This window comes from Suricata suricatta, chromosome 6 (assembly GCF_006229205.1).
Source record: "Suricata suricatta isolate VVHF042 chromosome 6, meerkat_22Aug2017_6uvM2_HiC, whole genome shotgun sequence".
In the NCBI taxonomy this organism is placed as follows: Eukaryota; Metazoa; Chordata; class Mammalia; order Carnivora; family Herpestidae; genus Suricata; species Suricata suricatta.
The window spans coordinates 59502438-59521239 of record NC_043705.1 but is presented as its reverse complement, the minus strand read 5'-3'; the positions used below and the strand labels follow the sequence as shown (position 1 = coordinate 59521239).

Below are 18802 nucleotides of genomic sequence, written 5' to 3'. Positions count from 1 at the left end.
TTTATTAATGGATCCTGTGAGTGCATCGGGAAAATGATATACTGTCGGGTTAAAAACAACCAAATTTATTTTTTTCACATTCTTCTTTTTCAAATTCAAAGATGTTGAAGTCAATGCTATTGGTCACTACATATGATAGTGTGTGGTGGAAAGTGTCAAGTCAAAACTCTATAACTCACACATGCCTACCCACTTCTGTATGGCAATAACATTAATCTCTTATTCAGAATGTTGGGTGATGACTAGCTTTTCTGCCTTGATAAAATACTTAATGCTCACAGGTTATTTTTCTATGTTTCCCAATAATCTATTTGCTTTGTAATAAGGCAGGACCTCCCAAACTCCGTTCTTAAGTAACTCACATGGTTTCAGCAATATGATGAAATTGATATCTATGTAATATTTTTCTTTAAACTGACTCACTCTATTATTTTACAAGACTATATCACTACTGTAGATGGATAAAGAATAAACTATTTGCCTTAAAGAGATGGAAGCTACAAAATATATACACAATAAATTTTTTAAAATGCTTTAAGACTTATATTAACATTGCTACCTTGTGCTCTGAATGTGAGACCTAGACAGTCTCTCTGTTAAAACATAAATGAAAAATGGAGGGAAGGCAGGGACCCTGTACGAGGTGTTAAATATATGCCAACACTACATTAAGGTTTCCTCTTTTGTGCGATCAGAAGGAATGAAAAAAAAAACCTGATAAATACATCAACCTTTCATTATGGGAATCAGAGTAATGATGTTGGGTGATTGTGCTACCTTGTGTGCTGTTTCATTTTGGAAAATATTTCAGTGAAGAGTTTTCATAAAATATGCCTAAATTTGAAAGAGCATTTCTACTGCTCACGTAGACCCTAGTGAGAAAGAGAATTGAGATAAGGGTGAGAGGTGTTTTTCCTCCACAGTCAATTCCATTCAACATAAAATAGGAATTATGTGATTAGATATTTCAGTTTATTATCTTATTGGTGAGGAGAGACAAATCCATTGGAAACAAAAACTTACCTAACAAATCGACACTCTTAAGAGTGCAAGTTATGTATCCAGGCAGATAAGCGCACACGAGGAGCCTGTGGGTTCCTCTGCATGAATGAAACACAAAATGACCCTCCTTACAGGAAGACAAATTAGAAATGGGCCACATGTGGATGGAAGCAGCCCAGGGGAGTTCAAAGCATGTCAAGCAGAAGGCAAGAAGAAGAAAACTGGGATTTCTGACCCTCTCTCCCTGACCCCCCCCCCCGCCCCGCCAAGAGGACTATAAAGTGTTAAAAGGAGGGAGAGAAACCCCACGTAGGCTCCTACAGAATTGAACCTTAGATGCCCTTTTTTTCTTTCCTGAGAGAAAGTGTGTAAGTGGTGAGGGGGGGAGAGCCGGGGTGGGGGGGAGTGAGGGAGAGAGGGAAGCAGGCGGGAGCCCTGTCCGTGCAGAGCCTGACGGAAAGCTCAATCCCTTGATCCTGGGATCATGACCTGAGCTGAAACAGAGTCAGAGGCTTAACCACCTGAGCCACCCAGGTGCCCCTTAGATGCTCTATTTCATTTTCCAAGATCTGATGGTGTTTGTTGTATGGAGTAAGGACTAAGGAGGGGCATTACCACAAAGGCATCCTGTAGAAACAAATAGTGAATAAAACATGTTTGTTTGTTGAAACATTTGGCAAGTGTCTGAAAGAACCGATTTTTGCAACGCAAATAATTAGTGAAACATTAAAGAAAACGTTTGGCCTCTTGTTTAAATCATCACCCAGTGGCTTAAACATGCTTTCTAGCAAATAACAATGGCAACAGTCCAATCTTTTTTGGGTATGAGGACTGGGTCATGCTAGACATTATACTTTCAATTCTACAGATTGAGAAAATACATAATGATCAAAGGCTTCTATTAATTCAGTGAAGCAAGTGAATTTACATTTTATTCATCACCTCATCTACAGACATTTAAAAAATAGTACTGTGTGTGTGTGACATATTATTTATTTAGTCTACCCATACTGAATGTGCATATGGATTTACAGACCCCTCACAATGAATCTGCTACCCCCGGGGGTCCAAGACCCAGTGGTTGGGAACTGTAGAGTAGGACAGGCTTATGATTGATGACAGTGAGGATGGCCTGGGGCACATCTGTGGTCCTCCATCGCTTTTTATCATCATGACCCTCACACTTTCTTCCTGAAACTCTGCACTTCTCTTTGTTTACTGAAAATATTTTCTGTATAACTTCAACAGGTTAGGTATGATTTTCCATAGTGGAAATATTTTTTTCATGTTAAAAAATAAATCTGTGCTTTAATTGGAGACCTGCACAACTGGGAGAAAAGCCATTTAAAATTCAAGATGCACCAAATCTTCTGCTGCATTTAATAATATGTTACTCCTGAAGATAGGTGGTGAGTACATCATTATTTGCTGTGCGACTCCTCATACTCTTGTGACATCCATATGGAAAAATAAATGAAAGCACAAGCATTCCCTGTATCTCAGTTACAGCTCTTTTCCTTTATGTGGTTATCACAACAAGCCAACAGAAGCTACCGATAAAGTTATTACTTGCTGCACAAAGCAGTGAAGTCACACTGTAAACTTACTTCCTGTGTGTTTTCTGAAATTTTAACTCCTTTGTCCTCGCACATTTTATCCGAACTTGTGATTCAAAATGTGCTCATGAGCTTTTGCCCAAATGTGCATTCCTTCTTTTGGATCTGCCTTTTGGGCAACCCTAAGGACAGTTCGGACTTTTTTTACAAGCAGCGCCCTTAATCATTCATGTAATACATCCCTGCAAGCCATCTCCTCTCCCTCTTGCAGCAGTGCTTTCCTCTTACCATGGCACAACTCATAGGAAACTTGTCTCCGTCTGCTGTCTACATGCACTAAGGTCCTAGCCAGGTGCAACACACTACAATCCACTCTGCTCTGTTACACTTTGGAGAGTGCTCTTTTCACTGTCACAAACCACTTTCACATGGGCTCAAAGGTCACTCTCTGGTTCTCAGCTCATTTCCTCTCTTAGATGCATCTGACATGTTGACATTCCTTTAAATACTTTCATAAGTTTATTTCCATTATATTCATTTATGTATTCATTCAGAAAGACCTACTCTGGGGGGTATAAAGAACTGAACAGTGAAAAAGATTGGGTTCTTGTCTTTATGAATGACTGTGACAGAGACAGAGAAGCAAACATAAACTTACAAGGGCCATGTGGACTAAATGTGCTAAATGCTGTATGATGGGGGAAATATAGCGTGAACAAATCTATGAAAAATGTCTAATCAGTATTTAGGTGGTCAGGAAAAACTTTCAGAGGAAGTGACATTCAATCCAAGACTTAGAAGATGACTAGGAATTAGTCAAAGAATGGAGAAAGTATAGTGAGAAAGGGTACTCATGACAAAGAGAAGAGCATACTCAAGTGTTTGGAAGTGAAGAGAGAGCATGAAAAGATGTAGTAATTCAGTAACAATATGTATAGGTGGTTTTTTTGTTTGTTTGTTTTTTTCTGGAGGAGAGGGACCAGTAATGAAAGAATGATAAAAATGTCACTGAAGTAAGGAGGCATCTTATCTGACAGGCCTTATAAGACAATTTAAGAATACTAGACATTTTTATTGAAGGCAGTAGGAAGCAAGTGAGGAACATGGAGCTGGAACATGACTGAACCATAAGAAAGGACTGAGAAGGGGCAAGGTTACAGGGCAAGATTCATAAGGAATCTGTGACCCTCATCCAGGCAATAGCAGTAGCACTGTTAGTGGCAATAGTATTAGTGACGATAGAGAAAATTGGCCACTATACAGGAAGAAGTAACAAAATTTGGTGACTGGATGGAAGCCAGAATGGAAGAAAATATCTGTTCAGGAGGTGGAGGAGTCAGTGGTAACAACTATGATAAGGTTGGTGCCTTTCACCAATTTGGAAAGTACCCAAATAGGAATGAGATGTGGTGAAAGGTAGAAGGGAGATTGAGTTTATTTGGAGCTTGTTGACACTTCAAAAGCAGAGACACACTTGGAAGGCAGTGGGGACTCTGAAAGGGACTGGGCCTCCTGTCTCTCCCAGAGATAAGGAATGAGGGAATAATGATGGTTTCCTGTTCCTGAGAGCTTTCTCAGGAAGCATGTCTGAGTAACCCATAACACAAGACATGGAACATGGGAGTGTCATCCTTCTAGCATGAAATCTACCCTCCTTCTAGGCAGGAAGACACTTCCCACTACAGACAGACAAAAGCCACAGCTCCAGATCCACCGCTTTGAAAACTGGGGCATCATGAAATCTATAACAAGAATCAGACACATAGCAACAAAGGACACATGACCTCACTATCAAGTTCTTGGTAATATCCTTTCAAAGGCCTCAGTGGCAACAGAGGGGAAGTTTAGAGGAAGTAGACGTAGCCTTGAAATAACTAAACCTGAGTTGGGGGCTCCTGTCCCATCTCAGGATCCTGAAAAGATCTTGGCAATATATCGAGGTTTGGGATCAGCAAATCATGCCAAGTTGGAATGAGTATAGACAGACGAAACATAAGGGGAAAAATATTAGTTTTTTTTTAATCTCAGCTTTATTGGCTTGTATATTTTATTTTGTATCTTAATGGTGCCTATCATTTTCAGTGGAGGTCTTGTTTCTTGCAAGATCATTGCTTCTGCAATCCTATCTGGAGCAATATGTAAAAAGGATGTATATATAAAATGAGGAAGCATATTTCAGTCCCTTCTAAAAAATCACTTAAATTGCTAAATGTTTGTTTAATGACAATACCTTTCTAACACTCTTAGCTGAAATATTGTGCCTCTCTGTGCTATTAAGCAGTACAAAAATGAAAGTATTAAAATACTGTGGTCCAAGAGAACCATTTTTCTGTTTCAATAAAAACATGAGTTTTCCAGGTTAAATTCCCATTACTTATCTATCAAGGGCTATGTCTCTCTCCATGCTAATACCGTATATACCAATACAACCTGCCTTATCAAAAGGCTATTAATATACTATTCAAGGAGTGTATTTAGCTTTAGGAAGTTGGCTGGGAATTCCTCCCAAATTATATTTAGAACACATTAAAGGTTGATGTGTCTTCTCCAAATGAGTAAATTCCTTCTGAGATTAGAACTATGGCATGAGCGACATAGATTAGAGCTTGGTGGTGACCTAAATTTCTGGAAGCAGAGCACAGTCAACTTCCCAACAGTGCCTTGCACAAGGGTGGCCAACTCCCTTCTGCTGTATGAGTCATCATTAGCCATACTAGGGAGTGGTTTAACTCAACTTACAAAAAAGTGATTGTTCTGTTCCTCTTAGTGGAGTGTTCAGTCGTGGGCACCAGCTCTATTGGATTGGGCATCGTACTGCACCCATCTGACCTCTCTCACGGCTTTGGCTAAAATTGAAGTGGCAGCAGACTAACACTAACCATCCTGCACCTTTAACATGTCTTCTTGGGCACCAGGCACTGTGTAAGTGCCATTTTACATGATCTCATTTAATCTTCAGAACCACCTGTGATGAGATTATGGGCTACATTTTAGAAATGACAAAACTGAAGGGTAGGGAGAAGGAGACGTTTCCCAAGAGTCACCCAGAACGAGGATTTGAATTCAACTGTTTGACTCCTAATCTGTTCTTTTAATCTGAATCTCTCAACCACTGGACCAATGGCTTACAAGTTTTATTCCCAAAGAATATAGGGGAAAGAACTCTTGGATCCTACTCCAACTCTTCTTTTGTTGCTTTATATAATGAGGGTCAGGGCAGAGCTCACTGAAATAAGGAACCAGAGCCATGTTTTAAGAACAGTTTGACCTTTGAGCGTTGGCTCTGCTGTCTCTATACATCTGAACCAACTCAATAAGGGACATAGAATCTAGAAGTTCCTGCTTTGTATACTCTAGTGACTGAGTAAAAGAAAAGCCTCACTGATTGGCTATAAAAAAGAAATCCTTATGTCAATAATTCTGAGTGAGATCAATGAAGGCCTGTCAAATAGAACATATAACAAGACAAAGGGTAGCCAGTCCAAGTTAACTGTCCTCTATCTATGGCATCAATTTATTAGCTACCTTGTCATGCAGCAATGTCCCCGAACAAGAGACCTGGGCAGTATATTTTCTTAGTGGGAAGGCTGGAAACAGAACAGTGGGGACCCAGTGAAGGGATCATGAGAGAAAGTGGGTAATATGGAGAAAGAACAGTTTTTCCCTCATGAACTAGTCCCCTATAGCAGAAATTGAGAGAGAGAGAGAGAGAGAGAGAGAGAGAGAGAGAGAGAGAAAGCGCTTGCTCATTGCATATTTAAAAGAAAATTAATCAGATTTAACTTATTATTGGCCACTCTAATAAACCACATGCAGAGTATCTTTACAATTTTTCCTAATGATGATTTTACAGTTAGAAAAATATCACTGTCTTCATTCTAGAGACAGCTATCATTTCACAATTCAGAGAAGATATGAGAATTTATTATATGACATGAAAATCAGTGATTTTGATTTGGGAATCAAAGCATTATTATTATCTAATAGATAAAGGAAGACCATGGTATAGATGAGGAATGTGTGTTCCCAAACATTCAACACATCATATGCAAGAGTTTTCTGCATTGGACACCCTTGAAAAGCTTTTAGACACCAAATGGTAAAAGTGAGGGATTCGCCATTTTGACACAGCCTTTTTAATCTGGGAAAAACAACCCAATATGCCTTTGGTTTCTGATTAATAAAGTAAATACCTCTATTCTTGAGGCCAAAATAAAAACCTGGATTCAGACTCTTTAAGCCCAGAGGATGGGTCTTCCATTTAGTCACATAAATCAGATATGTTTTAACAGAGTTCTCTTTCTCTGTGGATAGTCTTTGGGGTGGAGGAGAGCAGAGTCCAGGGCAGAAAACTTTTTTTTTGTCCTTATATAGGTTTATGCTTTACAATAGTGTATCTTTTCTTATTGTTAAGAAGACTCTCTCAGAGCATACAGGTCAATGGGGTATGTGTGTGTGTGTGTGTGTGCATGTGCGCACACACACATATGCAATAAACACATGTGTTCATGATACTGTTCCCATATGTCAAGATCTTACTATCAGGGAATCTGAAGACTAAGGAAAGTTGGTATGCTTGAACTTGATATTTTATAAAAGGTTCTTGATTGGGCTTGGTGCAGCTTAGACTGGATTGCAGATGTCCCATACTTAGTGTAATGAATGGCTCAATAGCTCTAGTTTGGGAGAAATATACTGATACTGAACCATTTGCCTGCTTAAGGATACAGGTTAAGACTGACCCAGAGGCAAGGTATGGGGCTTCCCTTAGAGAATTTACTAAATCCTTCTGGAAAGAGACAGAGATCCTGGGATATACAATGGCCCAGGAGACAGAATTTAGGATACGGAGAGGAGGGACTTTCCTTCGAGCTCATGATTAGGTGTGGAGGGGACACATGCTAGAGGAGAATCCCCACTGAGGGAGGTGCATATGTGTGTGCTAGATGGTACATGTCGATAAGCTGATTCTTGCAACATGGCCACGTTACTAGTGACTCCTTGTGGGTCTAGCTACAGTAAATTAAATTAGTCAGTGTGGTGGACTTTTCTTGTATGATTCCCAAATTTTCATGTTTTCATGTCATCAGTGTAAACAAAATGATGAGGTGACTGGAGAGCTTGGTAAGGTTTTATTTAAAGTAAATAAGCTTGGTCTCCTGTGCTGTAGAGAATCAAAGAAGACTTGCTGCCCTACTTTGGGAAGCAGTATTGTGGGGAAGCAATACAGTGGAGCAGTAGCAGCTTAAGGAAACCTATTCCAAGGAGAGAAAGGAGTGAGCAGTGGCCCACAAAAGAAGTAGAGGCCTAAGCTCTAAGCCAGATGGTTGTCTGAAATGATAAGCAAGGACCAGGACCCATTTGTAGAGAGAAGAACTCAACATTCACACAGGTTGAAGGCTTAGGTCTTTGTTTTGGATATATAAAGTTAATAAAAACATGGAAGTGTAAATATCTCTTCATAATAATGATTTCTTTTCATCTGAATATATACCCAAAAATAGGTTGGCTGGATCACATGGTAGTCCTATTTACAATTTTGTGAGGAACCTCCACATTATTTTCCATAATGGCTAACACAATGGACCTTCTCACCAACAGTGTACAAAGGTTTCCTTTTCTCTACACCTTCACCAACACCTGTTACCTTTGGTTACCTTTTGATGATAGCCTTTCTAAGAGGTATGAGGCAATATCTCATTGTGGTTTTGAATTTCATTTTCATGATGATTAGTGATGTTGACCACCCTTTCAAATACTTGTTGAGTATTTGCATTTATTCCTTGAAATAAATGTCTACTCAGGTCCTTTTCACATTTTAAAGTCGAGTTATTTGTGGTTTTTGCTATAGAGTTGTATAAATTTTTATACATTTTTGATAATAATTCCTCTTTAGATATGTGATTTCTCTCAAATATTTTCTCCCATTCCATAAGTTGTCTTTGCATTTTGTTGATAGTTTTCTGTGCTGTGTAGGAACTTTCAAATTTTACCGTAGTCTCATTTATTTATTTTTGCTTTTGTGGCCTTTGCCTTGGTGTCAATTCCTAAAAATCATTTCCAAGGCCAATGTCAAGGAGCTGACTCCTGATGTTTTCTTCTAGGAGCTTTATGGTTTTAGGGCTTCCATTTAAGTCTTTAATTCAATTTTAGTTGATTTTTATGTATGGTGTAAGACAAAGGATCCTATTCCATTCTTTCACATGTGGCAATCCCGTTTTTCTAAGACCATTTATTAAAGAGACTATCCTTTCCCTATGGAGTATCCTTGGTGCCTTTGTCAAAAATTAGTTCATTGCAGCATTTTTTTGTTCACAGCAGCCAAGATACATAAATGTGTTAAATAAATGAGCAAAATGTGGCATATATACACAATGGACTATTATTCAGCCTTTAAAAAGAAGGAAATCCTGCCATATCCCATAATATGTATGAAACTGGAGGTCATTATGTTAAGTAAAATAAGCCAGACACAAAAAGATACATACCATATGATTTCAATTAAATGCTCAATCTTAAAAAAAAAAAAAAGTCAAACTTAAAGTAACATAGAGTGGAATAATGGTTATCAGAGGTAGAGGGATGGAGGAAAAGGGGAGATAGTGATCAAAGGTTACAAACATTTTTTTTTTAAATGTTTATTTATTTTTGAGAGACAGAGACAGAGCATGAAAGGAGGAGGGGCAGAGAGAGAGAGAGGAAGACACAGAATCCAAAGCAGGCTCCAGGCTCTGAGCTGTCGGCACAGAGCCTGATGCAGGACTCAAACCCACAAACCATGAGATCATGACCTGAGCTGAAGTCGGATGCTTAACTGACTGAGCCACCCAGGCTCCCCTAAAGGTTACAAACTTTCAATTACAAGATGAATGGGTTCTAGAGATCTAACATACAGCATGGGGACTATAATTATCAGTAATATTTTGAAAACTTGAAATTCACTAAGAGAGTAGATCTTCAATGTCTTTACCACATACACACACACACAAAATCGTAATTATGGGAGGTAATAAGTAAGTTCATTACTTTGACTGTGGTAGTCATTTCACAGTATATACACATATATAAAAACACTGTAATGTAAAAAGCACATTATACTGTACACCTTAAATACATAAAAATTTGGTCAAAAATAAATAAAACTCAGAAAAAATAGTAATGTTAATATGATCTCATTTCAAGCCTTAACATTGTTGGGACTTGGATATATTATTTGTACACAGAAATATAAACCTGAACACTATAAGTGCTAAGAGAGTCTGATATAATTTAGACCAACCTTTCAGGTCATATTCAGTAAAGGTTTTTTTTTTATAGTAACATGTCAGTGATCCCAATCAACAAAACTTCCCATGCCTTACTGCTGTAGTAGTTGCCATGATAAAAATTTAAACCACTAACTCAGAAAAATCTATTAAGGATCTACTGTGTGCACAGCATCACTCTAGGCAAAGGAGATTACAGGTGAGTACAAAACAGACTAAGTCCCTCTTCTAATGGTGTTTGCAATCTGCCGAGAGGAGATAGACAACACACAAATGAACACATTATATAATACGCCGGATCTGATAAGTGATGTAGAAAATAATGAATGAGAGCAAGAGAAGCAATGGTGTGGCAGGTAGAGCTGGAAAGGTGCTATTTTACATAGGGTAGTCAGGAAAGTCACCTCCCCCACCCCAATAATGTGGAATCTGAGTAGAAACATGATAAAAGTAACGGAGTGACTATGTAGCTAATCTGAAGGGAAGAGCATTCCAGCCAGAGGAGTAGCATGTTCAAGGCACATTGACGACCTGACTGTGGCTGGAATAGAGATAGAGCGAATAAGGGAAGGGTAGGAGGAAAAGCCAGAGAAATAGAGCTGGGGACAGACCATTAGTGCCATAGAACTGAAGATTACAGATTATAGGAGATTGGAGAGAAATAGATGAATCAAGGATGTCCCCAAAAGTTTTTGCCTGGGCAATTGGTTTAATAGAGTGTTATTTATGAAATGGAAAAGGCGGTAAAGAAGTATGTTTGAAGAGAAAATAAAGAATTTAATGTTAGAGTTACCATTTCATTTGTACATCCATGATGAGAGGCCAGGAGGCAGTTGGCATTTTTCACCGTGAGAAGATAAAGCCATAGACTAAATGAGACCACTTAGCCAATAATGTAAAAAGAAGAGGTCTGAGTATGGGAAAAGTAGGAGGAAGCAGAAAAGGAATAAAAAAGGAATAGCCAGTGGAGTAGGAAGAAAACCAAGGGAAAACAATGAATCAGAGACCAAGTGTGTTATCAGTGTTTCAGTGTGGCTAAGATGAGGCTAGAAATGACCAACAACTTGAACAACTTGAAGATCCTTTGTGACCTTGATAGGAACTCCTTGGTGGATTGGTAGACATGATGGCTGTTGGAGTGGGTTTCAGGAAAGAATGGTAAATGTACCTATAGCATTGTTTAGTTAAGTCTGTGATTTGAGGATTTAGACATTCTAAATCTAGAATGGTTCATTCATGATGTAGAATAATCACCTATGTATTAGTAAGTTACCTTACGGTGATAATAGTGAGCCTATTAAAAAAATTATCACAGATGCCATAGTTCCCTCTAAGTCATGGGATGAAGATATAGAGCCAATGGCAGTAGAGGGCATAAGCTGAGGGGTGGTCTGTCAACGGGGTTTCATTCAGTTACACTTTGGAGCTCCTTCTAGAAAAGTGGAAAGTTGTTTTATAGTTCTGAGAATGGAGGAAGGACACACAGTAGATCTGATGATAGTCTCTAGAACTGAGGCCATCAGAAAGACCATCTCAATGACTACATTTCTTAAGTTGCAGTTATAAGAAATCCATTTACTTAGTTTTATTCTATTTAGATTTTTGTTCTTACCTTGGCACTTTGCACTAATATTTCTGAACGCAATTTGTAGTGAGTTTGTTCTTGATGGGCACGTTTCTCTAGTTTGTGAATTATGGGCCAAGAATGGAGTGGTAGCTCTGAAAATTAAAGCCAGGCACAAAGAGGGTTGCTGTTAACCTTCATGAAGGACCTTATAACAGCTTAAGTATCTCACCCTTCTGGGACTAAAGACATCATGCTTTCCCATGACCTGAAGTGGAAAATCATTCTACTGCTTCTGAGACGGCATAGAACACACACCATGTGAAGCAGTCATAAAATATTTTACTTGTTTTATCTTACTTTTTCCTTTTGCTAGTTCCCTTTATTTTGGCAGGAGGTGGGATGTGATGACCTAAATTAGGCTTTTCCACATCTAATTTCCAGATTCTGGGACCTAAGTTTTACTTTCCTATTTAAAAACATATGAACTTCTAGGAGTTACCCTGACAGAGACCCACTGAAGGCAAATGTCCTATCAGTTTTAGTCTGGTCTGAAACAAATTTATTGGAATGGGATTTCCATTACCTTTTGAGCAGATTGGTCACATGAAGCGAATTTATAGTAAAGTAAGAGGTATTTCCTGAGGTGATGGATCTCCCATCTAATAGCCTCTGAGCACAAGTCTCATGAACCATAATGCTTTTTGCATACAAGCTTGTAAATGCCCACTGCAGATTTTCCCACATAAGTGTCCTCTGCATACACCGTATGAAAAGTCTATGGCAGGCAATTCAAACAAGATTGTGTTCGCTTCTCCTCACTTTTTTTTCCTAAGCTTATGCCCCTGGGTTTTTGTTAACATTTAAAAAATATATTTAAAACTGCACTTCAGCCACCTTGTAAAATGAAAGACTACATTGTACAGGCACCAAAGGTACACGTCAGTTCTTTTATCAAATTCAGGGTCCTGCTCTGCTGCACTAATTGGAACCATGTGTTGAAAATGCAAGACGGGACTTTTTTCAGCTGTTCTTTAATTAAATAGAATAAAATAAGGACTGAACCTCACATCGCTTCATAAAGAGAGGCTGCTACGTCGTGCTACTAGGCAGGACTGATAGAGGATCCTGAGTGGGGATGCTGACACCCATGTGAGGGCTCCAGGGACAATGGTGGTTCCTTTAATAGTCAAGATATTCTCAATGATTCTATGATACGATTTAGCCACGTTCACAGAATGCCTGATGCAAATGCTTCTCTGATAAGGAGGGGAAGACAAGTGATAAAAGGCCTAATTATTTTGAAGTGCACTGGAAGATCGACTCATGAAGATTTTAAAAGATATTTTTATGAAGTTTAGTCACTGCAAAAATCATCAGTGAGGTGGAAAAAGTGCCTTTTCTTGCACTTGCCCATTGAAATCTGTGGAGAAACAGTGGCCAACATGTGTGTGCCTACTAGAAAGCCCATGGAAAATAGAGTCTCAAGTTTTCTGTAGAAACTTGAAAACAAAATGTAATTTGATTTTTTAAAAGAAGTGTTATTTCTGCCACTTTATTTTGAGGAAAAGGATACTCTATACCTTTTAATTGTCCTGGGGTCAAAATCCCAAGGAAAAAAAGGTTAGTTCACAATGTCTCCTTTCAGGACTTAAGCCCCTCATTCACTATGCTTTATGTTATTTAACATCTATTGAATGGCATCAGTGTTTTGAACCCCACTCCCTCCTTCCTGCCCAAGTTCTGGATCCAGAATGGGCACCTCTGCATAAAGTGTTGAAGCTTTAGGAAAGAAATGCGGATATTGCTTCCAACAGCACAGTCACACCTATGGCCTCCAGAAAGAGGTGTCAGAAGTGAATTAATGAGGACAGCAATAGCAATTCCTCTAACGGTGAATATAAGCAGCATTCTGTAGGACATGGGAATGTCAGAGCAGGGCTGGGAATGCGCAAGGAAGAAAGCCAATTCTGGAAGAGGTTAAAAAACCCTGAGATCACTCCTAAAGGATATGATGAAACCAATCCTGCTTGTATCAAAGCCCAAGGCCTGGGCACTAGAACGGGGTCTCTCCGCTGTGGGCTGGCTGTGTCACTCTACCATCAGGAGTCTCGCAACTTCCTAAGACTGTTGGCAAGGTTTAATCAGTGGATATTGCTTGGTCTGAAGCAGAGTTTGACAATTTTCCAGACAAGCTGGGAACAGCATCAGAGAGTTACACAACCTGCAAAGAAGTGGAAGATGTCTGGGTGCGTGTGGTTGTGCCCTTACTCGGCCTTCAGACTGCCCTTTCAAAACCACAAATTGAAACAGGTCACTCCCTTTCTTCTCTTAAGATCCTTCTGTAGTTGTTCATTCACAGTAAAACCAGTGGGGAGTCTACCCTGCCTTCTCAGCCTCACAGTGCATCTTTTTCCTCTCCTTCACTCCAGTCATGGAACACTCAAGAGCCACTCACCCATTCCTGTGTGCCTCACACATGGGCACGCCTGCCAAATCCTCCATCATCCCAGAAGTTCAGCTCAAACTTCATCCATCTCTGGAGTTTCCCTTAGCCATAACCTCTTCTTCCTATACTCTTCCAACAAATCAGAGCAGGCTGATTCTCTTTCGTGCCCTCTGACCTCCTCTCTGGGAGCACTTATCACACAGTTTGATTGCCTGTGTACAGGTTTGCCTCGTTCCTTAGTCTAAACTTCCAGGCACCATGAGACAAGATGGTGTTACTCATCTTTATATCTCCAGTGCCTGGCAAAGTGCTTGGCACAAAGTGTTCATCAAGCATGCAATGACTGAATAAACACATACACATTTGCACTTGTATTTTTCTAATCATAGTTGAGAATTTTGTGTAAGCTCAAGGGCATAGGACAGATTCTTGTGTCCTTGCACACAGCTCAAATTTCAAATTCTTGTGATGGATGATTACTGACAAAAAAAAATAGTGACAGTGAAAATACACACTGAGTTACTATCACTGAAAAAACTTTCACATTTGCCAAATGTACGCAATTATGAAAATTATTGCTATCCTATATGACAGGTTAGGACTATAATGTAAAAATCAAAAATAAAAATACCCTTCAGAAACGTCAGTATTTTATATAGAATTCCTGAAGAAAATTTTAGGCTTTGTCTTATTATATAGTTTCTTTTCTCTCTCACCTTCCTCAAAAGTCATAATTTTGCAGAACATAAAATTCTTGTTAAACAAGCACAGCCTTTGGATGACATATTATTGAGTCTGAAAATCTGTCTCTGACTCAGAAGTAACCACACTTTGAGATTCCAAATCACATAAAAGATAACCAGTTGTAGCTAATACAAAGTTGCAATTTCATCATTTGAGGGAGACTATGAATAAATAAATGGATGGGTAAATACATAAACATACTTAAAGCTCTGGGATGCATTTTTCTTTTCCCTAGGTAGCATTCAGACTATGTTCCAATGTCTGGACACACTTATAATGTTTTCCTCTGGAGTGTGTCATTTTTTATCTTTGGTGGCAAATCTGCCAAATGTGCTCTGATAATTATATCATTGCTCTAGATAAGTCAATACCTTCAATTAGCTCTTGCTTTGGTTAGAAGTCACGCTGTCTTTTTAACATGACATTGCATACATGGCGGGGATAGATACCACTATTTATAAATGCATTATTTTAACATTTAACACTAGGAAAAAATATTACATGAAAATACATTGGTAAACACATGGGATGATCAGAATACAGAGACAGAGAAACAGTTCTTTATGAGAAAATAACAGCAATTGGGGGAAAGCTGAGAGGGGAGGAAAGAGGGAGATGAGGGGAAAGGGATGGACAACACAGCAGGAGGTTGGACTCTTACGGTGACAAGTTGCCAGTGGAAAGTTCATGCAGGATGGAAGCCCGAAGGCTGTGAAGAATAGAGTTATGGTGAAAATCAAATATAAAATTGCTCATTTTCTTTGAGGTAAACTACCTCTCTCTGACCCTAACCTTCCATAAATTCTGCTACGCACAGACATTTCTTAGTGCTTTTGTCATGGAAGTCAGAGGAAAGGAAGGGAATTTCATGGCTGAGTTAGCATGAGGCAGAGAAACAAGAGAATCAGTTTTATTCTAAAACATAAGTGAGATTCAGAGCCCAAGGGAAGCAGGAATTCAGAGTAGAAATGGGCATGAAAATAAACCGCACAAGAATTCACAAAAATCTTGGGAAAAGCATGAGACTTTAGAAAGGACCAGGAATAGAGACCTTGAGCTAAAATGTTGAAAGAAATGGTCAATCTGGCTTTATAGAACCATGTGCTGATCCATTATATGCTGATAGTGTAGTAGTGACACTCGTGACAAGGGCTTCTATACATGCTCCATTTACTGTGTAGCAGACACTGTATTAAGTGCTTTATCCATGTGATCTTAATTAATTATCATTGCATGGATGAGAAAACTCAAGTTCAGAGAAAGTAAGTATGTTGCCCAGAGTGAGACGGTTAACAGCTGGCAGTGTAGAAACTTGGCGTACCCTTGTCCCCAAATCCACGCTTATAATTCCTACTTATTTTAGTATCAAATTACAGCCAGTAGACACCATATTTTTGTGCCATGTACTACACTACAATGTAAAGTTGTCACTGTATGATATTCTACATGAGTAACTATATTAGTTGGCTATTGTCAAAATACCATTATGTAACAAAGTAGCCCAAATCGTAGTGTATGTGAGCAGTAAGCAATTGTTCTCATGTTCATGGTCAGCATGGTTGACTGTAGTTCAGTCTATCTAGAGTGGGCTCAGATGGATGGCTCTTTGAAAGGTTTCAAGGTAGCGAGCATGGCGCCAGAATGAGTTCAGTTCTGCTCCATGACCTCATCAGGCGCCCAGCAGCTACCTGGGGCATGTTCCTCTCACAGCAGAGGTTAGAGGTTCCCAGAAGAAAAAACAGAAACATGTAATGCCTCTTAACTTCTAGAGGCAAAAACTGGAATATTTTTATTTCATCCACACTTTATAATCCAAAGCAAGTCAATGGAGTGGTGATAGTGGAGAGTAAATATTTACTCACAATAATTTAATTTTCCATAGTAATGTAATTACTTGTCTGAGAGACAGACTATATTATATCTCTTAAATGAGTAAAGCAAAACTGTTTCCAGTATTACTCAATAGGGGCTCTGGAAAATTTCAGATAAACTCCCTAAATGTTTTCAAAGCACAATGACAAAGAGTACTTCTCCCATCATTACTACCAGCATCTTGTCCTAACAGGGATCTAGAAGTTTCACAAAATTTTCTTTCTTTTTTTTCTAATTTTTTTGTAAAGTTTATTTACTTATTTTGAGAGAGATAGAGAACAAGTAGGCTAGGGGCAGAAAGAATTCCAAGAGAATTCCAGCAGGCTCCACGCTGTCAGCACAGAGCCCTATGGCAGGCTTGAACTCACAAACTGTGAGATCATGACCAGAGTCAAGATCAAGAGTAGGACACTTAAGCGACTGAGCCACCCACAGCACCCCTCTCACAAAATTTTCAATCAGATCACATATGAGTGAGAGAGCTAGAGATAGAGAATCCCTTGTCATTATATAAAAATGCTATAATTTAATAGTAATCAATTCACTATTTGGAAAAATCAAGAAAAAAAAATATAGCTTTGAATTCTTTAGGGGATTAGCATAAATATTAATATACCAATGGTGGCAACTTTGTGACACCTTACACTTAAAATTCATCCCTAAGTAAAATTTATAGTACTATCTTATGTTGCCAAAGATCATTGACATTTCATACTACTCACGAAATCCGTCATCGATTGAAAGGCATATCCAACGTAGGTAAGGCCTTAGCTATACATAATGATATTTTCATAAATTTTAAAGTTTTAGTATAAAAATCATGTAAATTTTAATTATAAAGTGGTTTTACTTTCCCCCTTATTCAAGTTTGCCTATACCAATCTAGATGAAAGCTCTCTTGAAATGTTCTTTTAATGGTAGTGTTAACTAGTGACAACTTGTTAACTTAAGATAATAAAAATTAATTAAAATGTCTAATGGAGAAGATATTTGATTTCCTTACTAGTTGGGTACTTTCTGGTTTGCTTTATGGAACCATTGCACTGGCAAGTCCTTACAAAACATAGCAGTGATTTTTAGAGATATGTCTGCACTGAAACTGGCTCTGAACTACTGAATGACCTGAAGCCACTCCAGGCCCTGTCGACTCTCCCAATCAGTCTCCAGGTCACAGGGCACCTTTGCTCCCTTGTGCTCTGCGGCTTTCTCTTTCTTCCAGTCAGTCTCTATGCCAACTTACACATTGGCTTTTTCAGTGAACTCAAGTTTAGCCATGCCATGGGAAGCACATTTCTTTCCCTGGTCTAATCAGCTTTGGCTAGGTTTGGGAGGTGGGGTTGGGGCGTGTGCATAAAACAGGGGTTCTGTATTGGACACCCCTTGTACACCACCTCGGGATCCTCTGGGCCCCATGTCAATAGCAGCCATTTCTTTGGCAATCAGTTCCAGGCAGGCTTTGCTCTACTTCAGGCAGGTAAAATCGGTATCTGTGCTCCTCTTGATTCCTGTCCAGGGCTACTCTGAGACTGCAGCTTTGGTCACCTGCAGGAACCTGCTACGTATCGAAGTGGGGCAGAGTGAAGTATGTGGGAACAATGCTTACAGGTCACCACTGACCAAAGAGCAACAGAAACCCATGGATAGATGCTTCTCCTTTTTGCCTCCGGATATACTGTCCTGAGATAACATACAGAAAGTACCTCAGAAGATTCTGGTGGGGTGGAGCATGTCATCCATAGGGCGGGCTGCCTTGATAAGGCATCCTTGCACCGGTTTTTCCTCCCTTCCTTTTAAGGGCTTCCGGTCTAGCCCTCCTGCTCCCTGAGATCATACTCCCACATAAACTGCCTGCATGCAAGCCCTTGTCTCAGGCTCAGCACTTAAAGGAATGCAGAGTAAGCCAGATTCCTAGAAGGGTCTTGTATGCGCAGGTTCCATAAAAATTATCTACTCCACCTACATATAGTTGACTGCTGTGTTATTTCTAAGATTGTAATTAAGCTGGAGACTGTCTTTAAACCAAAAAAAGTAAGTAGTTGAGGTCTAGCCTTTTTCCATTTACTAGAACAGTAGCCACCAAAATTGCTCCCGCCCTGGATAAGAACATCCACTATCAAGATAGTGGAGGCTCTAATCGCTCTCTCCTTGCCTGAGAATCAAGAGCCTTTAGGGACAAAGAGACCCTCCTCACTTAGAAAATACAGTTCTCTGAGAAATTTGGAGATGAGAATTTAGGATGAAAAACCTTCAAAAGAGGGAACAAAAATCAACATATGAGGAACAAAATCCATACTGCAGAGGAAAATCAGAAGGTAGTAATGACAGTTGTTGAATGACATGACATGTGGAT

General features: G+C 39.2%; 1 protein-coding gene across 4 annotated transcripts in view; it reads right to left on the bottom strand.

Moving 5' to 3' along the window:
• Positions 1-18802, bottom strand: part of XRCC4 (X-ray repair cross complementing 4) — a 340456-nt gene that overhangs the window by 78752 nt on the left and 242902 nt on the right. Inside the window, exon 9 of one of the 4 annotated variants that reach the window (XR_003909975.1) lies at positions 11436-11542. The exons of the other annotated variants lie outside the window; for them this stretch is intronic. The gene's annotated coding sequence lies outside the window, so the exon portion shown is untranslated. The remainder of the gene's footprint in view (positions 1-11435; positions 11543-18802) is intronic. 4 annotated transcript variants of the gene reach the window in all.